Source organism: Calonectris borealis, chromosome 1 (assembly GCF_964195595.1).
Source record: "Calonectris borealis chromosome 1, bCalBor7.hap1.2, whole genome shotgun sequence".
NCBI classification, from domain to species: domain Eukaryota; kingdom Metazoa; phylum Chordata; class Aves; order Procellariiformes; family Procellariidae; genus Calonectris; species Calonectris borealis.
Window position 1 is genome coordinate 53,664,494 of NC_134312.1, and position 13,887 is coordinate 53,678,380.

The following is a 13,887-nucleotide window of genomic DNA, read 5'->3' on the forward strand; positions in this document are numbered from 1 at the left end:
AAGCAGATTAGCCCGTCAGTGTTCTTGTGCAAGCCAGGAACGCGCTGGTGGCTGGCGTGCCAGGCTGCCCTGCGTTGGACAGTTGTCACGCTGGCACCACTCAGTTCCTCTGATTGGGTACTCTCAGCAACTGATTAAAAATGCTGATGCCGTTTCTGTGCTCCTTTCCACTTGGAGGAGAAATCTCTTTTCCCCACCCCCAAGCCCACCTCTAGGATGTAAGTAATGGTGCGAAGATGAAGATGAAAACAGTGCGGTCTGAGTGACTGGAAATACAGCAGTCTGTTTTAGCTGCAGTGTTATGTAGGAGTCGTCTTCAGACTTCTTACCTTTTGGTTTTTCAGCATAAACTGCTTGCAGGTTTTGGAAGGCAGTGAAAGGACTTACCATCTGTGTGTCAGTGTTTTCTGTGTATCATCATATTACCTTGCTTTTCCCTGGACAGCTGTGTTCAGAGCTTCATGTGGAAATCTTTCTGTTGAAGAGAGATAAAAAGGATCCTTAATCTGATTCTCTTTGGATCTTTCTATTTTTATGGTAAGTGAAGTGCCAGCATGTATTGGCTGAGCATAGCTTCTTTGCTGCAGTGCTCGTGCTCTCTCTCTCTCTCTCTCCCCCTCTCTCCTCCCCCCCCCCCTTCCCCGTCTGTTTTTCTCCCCCTATATTCTTAGATAAGCCTCGTGACCTTCACTCAATATCTAGTCATCATTTTCAGCATCTTCATAGCAGATGCTGTCTAACTAAAATACAAGTTTTCTCTTTATTTTGCTCTTTCCCCTCTCCGACCCGGAGCTCTGAAGTAGTGATTGCAATCTGAGTACTGCCTCTTTGTCCTTGAAACAGGAGGCTTAAGCATCGCTCATGATTGCCTGTGGTAGCAACGGGATAAGGTTCTGGGGAACTGGAATTACATATTTGTTAAAGGTGACTCATTTCTATAGGTCTGCAGCACTGTGCTGGAAGGGCACAGAAAGTCCCCTGCTTGACTAGCCATCTAGAAAACTCTGAAGCCCCTCAGTGTTCAAGTGTGGGGCATACATGTGGTTTGAGCCGATATTTGCTGTCATTGGCATAGGAAGGATGGGGTCTTCCAGCATTTTCAATATGAGCCTATGTCATCAGGTATTTGTAAGTTGGACCTTTTGCATCTTACAAGTGCAGACTGGCTGGGACAAGAAGTTACGGAACAGGCAACCTAATAACCCTTGTCCCTCTCTGGACTATGCGGTTGCAAATTCTTAGCCTTCTGCAGCGCTTTTACAACTATGCAGTAGAAAAGAAGCGCATTCAAATGTTTGAAAAATCTGTGCTTGCTTAATCCGTGCTCTAAGCTATTTTAACAGGTCTGATTTTGTAAATAGGAAAGGTCATTATTTAATCCACAGTAAACTGTGCCCTTAGACGTCTTTTTTTTTTCTAGTTTGTTGCATGAGATTTCAAGTAAATGCAAATATATGATTTCTTATAGATAGATATATCCCTTTGCTTTTGGTATGAGAGAACTACAAAAATACTTCTTTTAACTTAAATGTGTTTCATGTTGTGAATCCATTATGTGGATTGACTCTGCATAGCCCTTACACACTGCAGGAATAATAAAGACTTTACTAAATCTTCAAAAGTCCGCTGAAGGCATAGATACAACACTGGCTCAAACTCATCACAGGCTGGTCTGCCTTCAGAGCAAGGCAAAGAGGTGATGTGTTCTTACACCTTTGTTTTACTGAGGTAGGATAAGAATAAAGCTCTTATTCTGTCTCTGCATTGCCTTTTCTGGGCTTAAGCAAGAGATGCTGATGTTTCAAAACTGTTTTCTTTGTTTAATGTGTCTTACATTGTGGCTTAATAAAATAATTTTGTTGGTGATTTATCCTGTAATTCAGAGGGTTTTGCTTCACATGAGTTGTTTAGTTCAACAGAGTTTGTGTACCTCCTTCCCCCTCCCAAATGAGTAAAAACTTTCAGACACTGCAGTTATTTTAAATACCCTTCACTTCTTTTTCTGTACTTGGGTGTAATGTCTGGTTGTATTGACAGCATGTATGTGTGTTGGGGGAGGAAGCTCAGGGACCAGAGCAGGGCACTCAGCATTAGGCAATTGCAAGAGGCACTGAGGTACTCGGGGAAGGAGGAGGTTTACAGAGATCTGCAGGTAGAGGACTTCATGGTGCAGTGAGCTACCTGCTGCATTGCCTTCGTAAAAAAGCTGTAGTGGCCAGCAGATAGCCCAGATGTCAGTGGCCCAAGTCATCTTCCCCATCAGACCGTGTGTTTTGGCATCATGTTGCACCCACTGGTGCAGCTGATCCTGAGACCTGTTTCTCTCCTCACTGATGCGGTAAGGGCATGCTGCAAACCTGCCTCCCTCCCGCGCTCTGGTAGGCAGCAGATCTGTCTTGGCACCTGCGCTGCTCAATGAACTGGTTAAAAACATTTACCTCTAGATCAGTCCTCCCCACTGTCTGTTGCAAAAAGGCTTTGGCACTATGTAGGGTCTATGAATTAATTAATTTTTTAAAATGAGTAACAAAGGTGCCTGAGTTAAGTTCTCTTCCAGTTTCAGTAAGGGCTGACACAATGACAGCAGCAATGAAACTTTTTGCTGTGGAATGAGACCAGCAGGGGTCTTGTTAACACGCATGGAGAAGTGGTCCTAAGTGCCTGCAGGTTGTGACATTGCCTTGGGGAGACCAGGCTTAGACTTTTCTTGATTAAATGTAACAAGTAATTGTGTGTGTGTGCATCTGCATATGGAGCTGTTTACTGTACCATTTTGTTCCACATAAAAAAAACGAGAGGGTTTGCAAAATACGTGCACAACCTAAATAATTCTGAAGATCACACAGTTAAGTATGGTACAGCATGTTTTTATTTTTAAAATTATTATTATAAAATTAGGTATATCTGTGCCTTAAAATAACATACGTTCTTACCTCACGTTTAATCTAAAGGACTGTTTTCACTCAAAAAATGACTCATGTCTAAGTAAGACTACCTTGCAAAAGCTGATTTTTAACCTAAGTGCATAATCATATGTCTTTTTCAATGAAAGTTTAAAAGCCGAAGTCCATAATGTAATGTGATTTCTAAATAGCCTTAAGGCAAAAGGAAGGGAGGAAAAACAATAATCCTGAAGTATTTTCTCCAGTTTAAACCACATGAGCTTGCAATGGGATGTTTACATTTGGAACCTGACGTCTGTGTACTGCAACTGAGAAGTCTATGCACCTAAAATCCTTGTCAGCACATCCTGTTGCAGGCCCAGGGCTTAAAAGATAAAGATGCAATCCTCTATAAAAGCCTTGAGAGGTAGAGACACGAATGAAATCCCCCAAATAACATGAAATTCAAGTAGGTAGGAGTGCTTTTTATTTCTTGGGAATCCTGTGAATGCTCTGATAAGGGGAATGCATGCATAGTACTTCCTTGTTTCACAGCATGGTGTCATGTTAATGCCTTTGCAGGGTGGCTGAAGACTGCATAGAAAACAACTGCCGGGGGGGTGGGGGGGGAAAGCTCTGTTCCTTAGCCAGCCGAAATCATCCAATGGTCTGATGAAGTCATTGCATTTTTTTTTTTCCTGGGTATGTTCAGTATGCATTCTTCACTTGACTTGTCCGGAGAAGCAAGTTCTTTAAAGCTTTATACTCCACAAATATTCAATCATATACATTTATGTTGCAAATATAAAAGGGTATGTTTTTACAGAAAGCTCACTCATTTTCCATGCTGCTTCAGTAGTTTTATACTTTCTATCTGCTTATACCCTTTCCGACAAAACCTGCACAGGCAGCTATTGATTATCACTGGCTGAAGAATCCAGGCAGTGGATTAGCCGTGCTCCAACTTCCCTCTCTGCCCCAAACTGGAAAGTGATACTGGGATATGCATGACACAGAGCTGAAGTCATCAGTACCAGGCAGTGCTCTGGCTAGTGTTTTTTTTCAAAGTTCCTTCTGAAAACTGTTTACAAATGTTTTCAAAGGTAATGTACTACATCATATTTTTACAAAGCACGTGTAATTATAAGTTATAGTACACATATTCTATGTATATATTACGTGTTCTATTAATTGTGGTTTTACCTGGCTGTTTCTTCATACATACTTACCCAAGCATGAGCACACACGGATAATGAAAAGTTGACTGCAATTTCTAGGCTTTCTCTGTTATTCATAGAGCTAACTTTTATGGTTTTCCTGGACACGTTCTCTTGTTTAGTCTGCAGATTTTGTCCAGGATGATTTCAAGGACTTTATAGCTCTAATGTTGCAAATATTACAAATCTGTCTCTATGTGTCTGGAGACCTTAACAGGTGAGCTGTCTTCAGTCCTGCTACTACTTTTGCGGTTCTTGGATGTCTGGAAGTCCTGTGCGTGAATGCTGTGCTGCATAACCTGTTAGAAGTTTGGTGCTTTTGGGAAGCACTGGGCAGGCTGTTTGTGTGCTACATGCTTTCTCTGTATCTATGGGGAAGGATTAGCTTTCAGGCACTGTTAAATGTGTCTCGTGTCTTCTGTGCATATGCTGCCCTCTTAGTAAGTGCTTGCACTCTACGCCTGTCATATCTCAGGGGGAGTCATACTTTATGCATTTGTACAACTGTATAGTGCTTGTGTAGATCTGTCTGATTCTTCATGGAAACTGTGGCCTTTCAGTTCATGCTGTGCAGATTTACTCACATACAATTTCTGCGTAGGAAATACTGGACAATAAGGTGAGAGGTCTTCTGTACATTAAAGAACTTTTTCCTGCACAGCATAAGTCACAATTATGTTGTTCCAGATTCAATGTGGTAATAATGGACCAGCATTAGGCCTGCTTGCTTTGGGAAATAGCAAAGGGCTGAAGCATTCCCAAGGGACCACTCTGTCTCATAGACTTCTTTAGAACCTGAACATAAAATTTAATGAGAAATTTTAAAGGTAAAGTGTTTACTTTCAAGTGATTGTGGAAACATTCGTAGCCTTTTCTGGTGAAAGGTGTGGAGAGGGCAAAACTCTATCCTAAACTGACTCAACCAACTTTAAGTGGTCCCATTCTGGTAATCTGAGATTACTAGAATCAAGAATTTTGCATTGTTCTGTTTGCAGTATAAAGTGGAATAATAATCTAGTTAAAAGTTATGGGCTAATTCCTCAGCATCCCAGTGGAAGGGATCTTGGCACTGGAGCAAATGCAAATGTTCAATCTCTAAGAACAACACCTCTGAACAGGATGAATATCACCTAAGCGGCAATTAAATCCCCAAATAGGGGAGCTAATGGCACACCGTTTTCTGCATATTAATAGATTTTACTCTAGAAAAGCACAAGTCTGAGAGGATATTTTAAGGAAAGCCTCATGTTTCTCAGAGCTGTATGTAGACACTTAAAATGCTGCAAGGCCCATCTCTCAAAATACCTTCCCTTTACCACCTCAGGAAGAGCCACAGGAAGCACACTTCCAAATGTGCCTCCAAATACAGCCCTGAGAGAAGGCTGGTCCCCACCAGATGGTGAAGTTTGAACATGAATTCAGAGATTTCCAGACTCTGCCTTTACAATCTGACTGTCCAAAGGCAGGCTTGCTGTCCAAGAATTTTGCACAACTTGGTCCCTTAAAAGCCCATACTACCCATGGATAAATTAAAAAAAAAAAAAACAACCATGAATTATTCTGAAAGCACTCCCTGGAATCACTTCAGTATTGGTGTTAGCTCTTTGTACTGGTTGTTCCATGTCATTACTGAGCTAGCAGGTCATCCACATGAGATTAGAGCTACCAGCACATCTGGGCACCAGTCTGGCACCATAAAAACAGCCATTTTCAAGCAGTCAATATTTCAGTTGACACCAGTCAGGGTTTGAGCCACATCATGCTGGCCATAAGTATGTTCTAAGATCCCAGGATTATGAAGGTATTGATGATGATCGTAGGAGGTGGGCTCCTCATGCTCTCTGCAGAGGCAGAATAGCAGAAGTTAGCGCTTCTAGAGTGTGGTTTGAAACATGTCCGAAACCAGGACAGACAGATGTCCCAAATCTCCTTTAGGAGCCTATTGCTGTTTGATATGAAGCTAGGAAGAGCAGGCTTCTGTATAATTTATATTATCTGTATGGTTTATATCAGTACTGCTGGGGGATGATTGAAATGGATGCCTGTTTCAGGACAGCTTTTTTGATTTTGTCCATTTGCTCTGGTTTGTAGCCCCCTGCAGTATTGACATTAATTCTTTATTTTATATGGTGCTTACAGCCTTCAAATATAGAAAAATGATTATGCTTCCCTTCGTTTTTGGAGGAAGAAGTTAATTAACAAAAATCACTTCAGAAGAGCAAGACTGAATCTCCTCTGAGCCAGTTTGCTGTAGGGAAAAGCTAGCCTGGTGATTAGCTGTTTTGGATCACCAGGAGAGATATTCCCATTTCAGATCATTTTCTTTGACAAAACTGTTTTTCATTAAAATTAGGCATAATACTTCACACATGCTGTATTGGACTCCTGGAGACTTTTTCTAAACGAGCTTGTACCACTACTCATTTTCTAAATGAGCTTGAGAACCACTTCCTATAAAACGACAGCTGAAACCCACGGCTTTGTGAAGTCCATTGGTGTGTCTCCATGTGTCCTGGCAGACATGCAACCGCTCTCATGTTGTTCATCTACCCCCCAGGCTCATTTCAGATCTTTTCTTGTTTGTGCTCTGTGTCACTGTCTCTCTCACTGTTTTCCCTTGACACATACTTTTTTGCCTTTTCACATATTGATTTGCCTTCACATTTTTCTTAGTTTTGGTTTTCTTTTGTTGATTCTTCTTTGTTCCTCATAGAGATGGTATCTGTGTTGTTTGGGTTTTTTTTATACTGATTGTCCTCTTACTGTTTGTTTTTGTTGTTGGGGTTTTTTTACCATACTAGTTGCCACCCTATAATGTGTTGAGTCTAGGTAGACCCCTGCTCTGATTCAGTCCCTGGGGAACAGCAAATACTGTCTTTTCTAACTGAAAAGCTTGGGCTGCAGTCCCAATATATTGTGAAGCTTGTCTAGAAAAGTGGGGAACAAGAGGCAACAATAAGCAGGTGTAGCAGGACAAAAGGGCTGGAACCTGAGCGAAATAAAATGGCAGCCTCATTAGCTGCCTCTTTTCCTCAATGTGCTAGGAAAATAGTGTATTCCGTAGTTGTGGAATCTGAGGTTAAAGAACAATAATGAAGAAGAATTAGGCAGACGATACTGGTCAGAGTTGTTTCGAGCTCTCTGCAGTTTCATGCAGGCAACACTGCTTTGGTTTATGCTTAATGTTTTGAGGTTATTGCCATAAAGATTGTTTGTTTTAGATGAGAAGGGGAAAGTGAATTAAGTTGAAGGCTGCTCTGCCCTCAGGAGAAGGAAAAGAATACCTCTTCTAATTTTTTATTGTCCTTTGTTCCCATAGAAACACCTGCAGTATTTGATATTCTAACCTATGTCATTTAGATAACGAACTCTTCCAGAAATAGATGGGGGGAAATTCCTGATCCCACTTAAATTAAATCTAGGGTAGTCAAGCTTCTACCCATAGACTTTTTGTTTTGTGTGGTGCTAAGTGTTGATAATAATTGTCCCGTTTTTCTCTCTCTGCATCTTTATGTGGGCCACCAGGTCAACTTAAGTATAAGACATTATTTCTAACGGGTCACACTGAAATTGCTGTTGAGCCATAGACAGAATTTCCTTATTTTCCTTGATAATGTAGAATTTGTGTGATGTGGGTTTCAGAAATGTCTTGGCAAAGGATTGGATAACCCTCTGCTTCAGCACGCTTCATGAAGTTTACTTAGTTTACATTTCTAATAATGCTGGATTCTCAACCATTCTCATTAATATAGTATGGTAAAAACAACTTTTGTGAGGCTTACATCAGTACTCAATGCCCCATGGTGAAGTTGTTACTGCAACTTATCACTGCACTATTGTCACCAGAAACAGTTCTGCAAAAAATCTAAACATTCCTGTGTAAGAAAAATATGACTTTATTTTCCTTTTTTTTTTTAACTAAAAAGCAACATCACTCAACCATTTTTTGATTAGTACGGAGACTTATATACTGGCATACCACAACATAATTTATTTGTGACAAACTTCTAGGCCTAAATTATTCACTTGCTTTCCTTAAAGCTCAATCAGATCAGTGTTCAGGTAACTCTGCTGTTTTAATTCTGCCTCTTCTTCTTCAGCTTCTGTCTCTGATCTTACTCCTTTGAATTCTCCATTCTGTGCTTCTGCCACTTGCTGGACCTCCTGTCCTTTGACTCTCTTCCAGGCTCTGCTCCATTCCCCCTCTAGCATTTTTTTCTGCTCCTTCTGTTCTTTACCTGCTCCTCAAGGCTATTTCGGGGTCCAGGTGTCCCACTCATATCCCGGTGTTTTTTTTTTTCCTCAAGTTCTGAGCTGTGAAAAAATGAACTCGGTCAGACCACTGACTTAAGGTACTTCAGCAGTGCTTGTTGTGCAGATTAGCGTTCTTTGCAACAGCAATAGCAAATAATGATTTTCCATCAATTGTTTGAGAAACGATGCAATGAGGGTGTTAAAGGTCACATTATAATGTAGAGAAGTATCAGACCAGAAGTGCAGTGTCAGATTTCAATATGATAATCTCATTTCCTGAACTTAAGGTAAAATGTTAGAATTGAAATTTAGTATATGCTGCAGTGAGGATACTGTATGATAGGCCTGTGCTTGTCCTGGTGCTCCTCATGTGAGATTGGTTGCTGAATGGTATCACCCCTGCTCATGAGTTATGTTGAGAAACGAAATCGTGAGGAGAAGGGAGATAGGTTTGGGATATGTGCTTCATTTCAGTCCCAAGAGGGAGAAGAGTGAGAAGCAGCGAGATGGATGTGGCACAGATTCACTGATTTTTGGCGTTTTGCTTCAAGATCAGGTTGTGAAGAAAGAAACTTTGCACATCTGAGAATTACTATGTGCTTTCAGCTACCATGAGATAGCATGACAGTTACTGCACAAAATCTTGTTCATTGTCAAAGATTTAAGTGTCTTGCTCAAGATCATATAGAAATTTTGTGTCTTAGTTGAAGTCGGGACTCTTGAAACCCATGCCAGTACCCTGCGCATGCCAGGCTAGCCTATTTTTTCCACAGGGACAGTATAGGGGAGAAGGGAATTTCAGAACAGATAAACTATGTTCAAATAGGCAAGGTAAAGAAGAAAACTTACAATCTTCTAGGTTCTAAACCAGATAAAAGTCCTCTGAGAAATTTTAACAAAGAAAAAATTATCATATTGTTACAGAATGCGGAGTAATAATTAGGATATTTGCTAAATAACTTTGATATCATTGCTGCTTGTCATTGCCCGTTTAAAAATTCAGTTGTTTGCTTTCCAGGGCATAGCATGACGTCTGGTTAGATTTTGATGTGCTCTGAAACTCTCACTTGCTCTCTGGTTGCAGTACACTCCAGGCTAAGTAACTGGCAATTGACGTGGTGTTTCTGCTTTGCTGTTGTCAAACATATGTCCTCTTTACTTTATAGACTCCAGGGGAAAAACATGTTCTGGGGCCACACTGTTAGCGCTTACATCTTTTGAACTGCATTTTTAGAAACATCTGTAAGCCTGCAAATAGATTTTATACCTCAGGTATGGCTTTGTGAGTACTTCATTGCATTCTTGGGTACTAGCACTGTGCAATCTGGATATGTTTTATTATACTAAAAAGCATAGGAGGGTGCAGTTTTGAGTATTTAAGAATTAATAAATGCCAGAATTTTGGTTGGCTGCATTTATGCATTATCCTGGAGACTTTAGTCATGATCACATGCAGTGTTTTTCACTGAGTTCTCCTTGTTTCTTTTTTTTTCCTTGTTAAGTAGTTTGTTCTGTCTGATAGTTAGTGTATATGATTCAAACCATGTTCCAAATAAAAAACAAACAAATATTTCTTGATAGACATTTTTATGGCAATTGCCAGAACTTCTGCTCATCTCTAGATGGCAAATAATTTTTCTCCACAGAAACCATGAGTTGAGATGATATTATTTCCCCTGCTGATGTTGTCTGTTCTTATTACTTTGTAGATAATGAGCTGAGGTTCGGCATGAAGGAGAGAAATGCTCACTAGCTTAGGCTGCTAATGCGAAATGCCAAGGGCATGACTTTTTCTACGTCTTTAGCACATTGACCACAGCTGTGAATGCCACAACTTTGATTAATCAGGTGTTGTAAGCTGGGTGCTTGGACAGTGACATACACCCACTGAAGTCGCTTTCTTGGCAGCACTGAAGGCAGAGGTGGGTATGCGATCAAGTACCTCAAATTAAAATTCAAATTCTTTAATCCTGAGACCAACGTTTCTCTTCACGCAATTTCAAACTGTGTTTCTGCATCCACCTCCCAGTACAGCTTCCCCTCTGCGCTGAGGGTGGGGAGAGGCCTCGTGGAGCTCATGGTTATCTCAGAAGCATGCGCCCCAAGCGCACACTGAGGATAAAATTTCTGTGTGGTTAGGAATTAAAACCCATATCATATTGCATAAGCACAAAAGTGCTGAGTGTATTTCACAGATGCAGCCTTAATCCTGGCACTTCTTTAGGTCTGATGGCTTGATATTGCAAACTCGACAGTCTTCTGTTATAATTGTATTATATGTCAACACCTAAATATTTTAAAAAACAATATAAAATCCAGAAATTTCATCTTCTGATATTGAGAAAAATGTTGGCTATATATGTAGGACAGATATTTAAGAGCTTAAATTTTCTTTTTCCTGGGCTTGAGCATAGTGTGGAGTCAGTCTGGTAGCTGTGGGTATCATTCCACAGCTGGTAAACCAGTCAGGAGGGGGAAGTGCACCTTTTGCTACAGAGCTCCCTAATAATCTGTTGAGGGTAGTTTAACGGAAGAAAGTGTCCTCTACTGCCACAGGCCTTTCTACCTTGCTATTAGGGTAATTCTTCCTTCTTCACAATGCAGTGTGGCTGGTAGCCATGAGATCCCAGCAGAAGAGAGTGTCTCTGCTCTTTTACTCTCGCTGTTGCAGTGACCCCCTTGAGCTATAAGAGGGACAAATGCAGGGGATAAAAAATTGCCATTGTTAAAGTGTTCTTGACCACCGCAGCACGATGATATTTTCATCCAGTCAGCAGGAAGGAACAGGGTAGGAGCACAGCATGGCGAGGGCAGGGGGATCTTTAGAGAATTTGGATGCCAAACTGCAATAACTGTAACTGTACATGAGAAACACTCTTTCTGAAGCTTTTTTAATGTGAAGAATTTGATAAGCCTGCCTGAATGGGATAATGAGCATCTATCAAATATCAAATCCCTGCTCTAACATACGGAGAATATTATTCTTTTTTGGCATATGAAAGTACATTTCTTCTCTCTTTTGTTATCCTAAGCAACTGAGTATCTGTTGCTTTATAATTAAATAAACCAAAGTAAAACAAGCAACTCAACTAACAGTAAAAGCTAGAATCAACTGTTTCACCCAGAAGATACTTTGCCACATCTATTGTTGAGAGAAAAAAATTAAATAGCTTATAACTTTAGCTAACTTTTTTTTTAATATAATATCTGTCTTTCTAGATACAGATACATAGATGTTGATAGCATACATCTTCAAATTTTCAGAATTGACTAGTGGCTAAGATGTTATAAAAGAGCCTGAAATATTTAGTGTTCTCTCTCTGAATTTTAAGCAAAGTTGCTTTTAAATATGCTAAAGCAGATGTCCCAAGTCAGAAATGGCATTTTAAATTTTGAGGCACCTCTGTTTGAATGTGCATGGCTAGTGTTTTTATAGCATATTCACTGATCTGGTTAATACTTGGAAGCTGCTATTTTAAAAGAAAAATCAATGTTGATTAGCTATTATGTGAGCACAAATTTTATCTTTACAGTTTCAGTGTTATAAGTAAATCCAATTAAATTGTGAAAATGTTTTCATTCCACCCCATGAACATAGTTTTTAATAAAGGACATAATATAAATAGTATAATTGCAATTGGTCAAGTCCAAAAAACCAAAAAAATCTTCTCCTGTCCTGTTTTAGGTGTTGTCAATAAAGCAGCTAATACTTTACTCGTGTGCCCTTGAAAATAGCACAGGCATTACCCTATTTCAGAAGCTTTGCCAGAGGGTCTGGCTGGTGAGCCGAGGTTATGGGAATGCAAATTTTGAATCAGCAATGCCTGCTAAATGCTGCTGGAGTGCCGATGGCAGGAAGATGTCACAGCGTGGTGTCCTACAATCCCTGGGGCTTTGTGGGGATTTGTCACCTGCGCTTTGCTGTCCGAGGGCAGGAACAAGAATTGCATTTAATGCATAATCCCAGGAAAGGGCCTGACCCTGTCTCTGCCTGTTGGGCGTCAGTATACACCTTACTCTGACTCCAGCTGAAGGAAAAGCAGGAGTTAAATTTTCCATGCTTTAAAATAATTTCTTTCAATAACTTTAGATTCTTTCTAGATTGAGATATATCAGTGGATGTATCATGGGTTTAATATACTCTGAAGCCAAAAACAGAGAATTGCAGAGCTCAGGAAACAGTACTAAGGATATTTCTCCAATCATCCTTTACACTTAAAAGTGGAATGTATCCTTTAAATGTTTTTACATGTAATCACACTAACAATTGTGTGCTAAAAATACTGACCCTCAGAAGGTGGAGGCAGCCATTTGCATAAATAGAAGCATGGAGAGCAAGATGGTAGGTTTAGTTACTCTACATGGCACTTTTTAGACAGTAAGTACCTAATTTTGTGTCAAAGAAATTAGAGACTTGCTGATTTCCACTGAAGGATATACAAAATGCTTGTTCTTCCACAAAGAACATTTCCTTTCAGCATAAGCAGGCACTTATTAATTGATCTAGAAAAAGTCAGGTTTACGACCTTAAATACCTACGCAAAGGGCGACTTCTGTGTTGAATTTCACGCTTTGGGAAAGTCTGGAGAAGTTTTTCCTTACTCATATGAAAAGTCTGACACATCACTGATATTATACCCTATTAACTGCCAGATGCTGAGCACTTTGGTGCAATGCTAATCCTTCTGGGTTTAGTATTGCTGTTCTGCTGAGCAAGCTCAGACTGCAAGTGAGATAAAATAATTCAGAGGCAGGTGCTTTCGATAAATGGAGTCATGCAAGAGACATTGCAGATCTTCTGATCTCATATAAGAACGTCAGTAGGAATTGATGTAATTGAAAATCTTTGAAAGAGTGAAATAGAATCTAGTGTTGCAGTTTGTCAGGAAATCAATTATACGTAGAAATGCATGCTTTACATTTTCATTCTGCTTTTGCACCAGGGTGTTGCCTGCCTCAGGCAGAAGCTGCTGTTCGGCTGTAGTCAAGAGCATCCCTGTGGTTGGAATTTGCAGCCTGCAGTGATACCTGTCCAGTTGATTTTAGAATAAATTTACAAAAAAGTTTAAAATTCAAAGCCTGACTTGGTGTAATATTTTTGATTGTAGTCACATCTTCCTTCATGGATTGGTATCAGTTTTTATAAAGTACATCTTATGATTTCGAAAGTTTTAGTAAATGGTCCGTACAATTAACAGTAGCAGGGAATGAATGAGAGCAAATTAGGTTTGTTCCAATTCCTGCTTATCACATTAAGTGCATCCTAGTTTCACTCTTCTGCTTAATTTGTCTCCTTTATACAAAGACAGTAAGCATTGGAGACGAGATTTTTGTTTTTTAAAAGTATGAGATGTCTAGCTCCTGGGATTGTAGGATCCTGAATGCTGTTGGGAACCAAATAATTTTTTGTGGCTGGTGCAGATTTCTGAGCTCCTAAAATTTTTTAGGCTATTTTGGGTAATTGCAAAGTTTTGGTAGAGAAATCTCCACTGCTTACAGAAAGCCCCAAATAATACAAAGGTCAGCACAGCAGC

General features: G+C 40.0%; 1 protein-coding gene across 1 annotated transcript in view; it reads left to right on the plus strand.

The window, feature by feature from the left end:
- Positions 1-207: 207 nt before the first annotated feature.
- Positions 208-13,887, plus strand: part of ANO4 (anoctamin 4) — a 207,439-nt gene continuing 193,759 nt past the window's right edge. Inside the window, exon 1 of the mRNA XM_075152059.1 lies at positions 208-537. The gene's annotated coding sequence lies outside the window, so the exon portion shown is untranslated. The remainder of the gene's footprint in view (positions 538-13,887) is intronic.